Consider the following 1,917-nt stretch of genomic DNA (forward strand, 5'->3'; position numbering starts at 1 on the left):
CGCTCGAGCAGACAATCCAAACCACCGACCCGACGGAAAAGTTAAAAACAGCAGCAGCACAACTAAAAGGGGAGGCTGCGAAATGGTGGAACAGTTACGAGGCATTTTCACCGACATACAACGACCTAAAGAACTACACCCGCGAAAAATACGACAGCAGCAAGATTCGCGGGAAGATGCAATCAGAATTCTTCGGCCGAGAACAAGGAGCAGAGTCGCCGCAGCAATTCCTCCAGAGGAAGGCACAGCTAGCAAAACGGCTGAAGATCCCGATCGGCGAGCACCTCGAGCTACTGAGAGACCTGCTGCACCCACGCATTAGAGTAGCCTTTTTAACCACAACACCCACTTCACTCCTCGACTTGGTGCGTCACGCCGAGGAAATCGAAAACTGCAACAAAGCGCTACCTCGAAACAACCAACCCAGACCATCGCCACCAACCCCCGCCGACAGACCTCCCAACACACCAAAGTGCCACCACTGCCCGGAATATCACTTCCACCGAGACTGCCCAGTACTGACCCGCCGCCGAGACCAGGGAAACGGGGCAGCGGTCGGGAACAATGCCCGGCCGTCCACCTAATCCAGACTGCGACCCGACCCAACCTACCAACGCTGGCAGTCAAGGTACGCGGAAAAAGCGTAAGAGCTCTCCTCGACTCCGGATCATCCCATAACTTCATCCAGAAGGAGCTCGCGTGGAAAATCCACCATAGCAACCACCAAACAGCCGGCCTAGCGAACCCCCGCCATCAGCTGGAAGTCATCGGCACATCCAGAGTCGAGTACACGCTCAACGACAAGCAAGAATCGGACGACTTCCTGGTGACACCAAACCTTGTCGTGCCCATGATCTTGGGACAGAAGTGGCTCCAAGAACATCGAGCGGTGCTGGATTACGAGAGAGCGTGCATCCACTGGGGAACCCATACAAGGCAGACAACACACTGGGACCAAGCTCCGAACCGCGGCCCAACAACGAGCGACTCCATAAACTTCGCCGGAGTCAAGCACGGGTTCCAACCACCACTCGATCGACGCCTGGCCACACTGCTGGAAACTTTCGGTAGCACACTGGCCGATCCTGCAACGCCCACAACAACAGCATCCACCACACATCGCATCCGAGTCACCAAAACAACGCCCTTCCGACTTCCGCCATATCGACATTCGCCAAACAAAAAGAAGGTCATCGCGGATGAAGTGGAAGCTATGTTAGCAGCGCAGGTGATCGAGCCCAGCACGTCCGAATATTGCTCGCCCATCGTCATAATTCAGAAAAAAGACGGCCGCCCGAGATTCTGCATCGACTACCGTCGTCTAAACGCCATCACAAAAGACGAGAGCACCAACCTGCCAGTCATACAGGAGACCCTCCGAGACCTGGGGACGGCCAAAGTTTTTTCCAGCCTGGATCTCAAATCAGGCTACTGGCAGGTGCCGCTAGAGACGGAATCCCGACATCTCACCGCGTTTTCAACCCCTGATGGAGCGAGTTATCAATTCAAAGTAATGCCGTTCGGGCTCAAGAATGCACCTGCTACGTTCCAGAAGCTAATGACCCAGGACGTTCTCGCCGGGTATTTACGGAAATTCGTCATGGTATACCTGGATGACATAATAATCTACTCAGACTCCTGGGACGAGCACCTCAAACATCTACACCTCGTGCTGGAACGACTGCAACGCCACAAACTCCGCTTGTCCCTCGAAAAGTGTCGCTTCGGGGTGCAAACGATCCAATACCTGGGCCACAACATCACGGCGAACGGGAACCGCCCGTGCCAGGAACACATCGAAGCAATCCGGACCGCAGACCGGCCCACCTCGAGGAAGAAGCTAAGAAGTTTTCTAGGATTGACCAACTGGCTACGAGAGTACGTGCCCCGGTGTGCCGAATTACAAGCACCGTTGGA

Source organism: Photinus pyralis, unplaced genomic scaffold, assembly GCF_008802855.1.
Source record: "Photinus pyralis isolate 1611_PpyrPB1 unplaced genomic scaffold, Ppyr1.3 Ppyr1.4_LG2, whole genome shotgun sequence".
Classification (NCBI taxonomy): Eukaryota; Metazoa; Arthropoda; class Insecta; order Coleoptera; family Lampyridae; genus Photinus; species Photinus pyralis.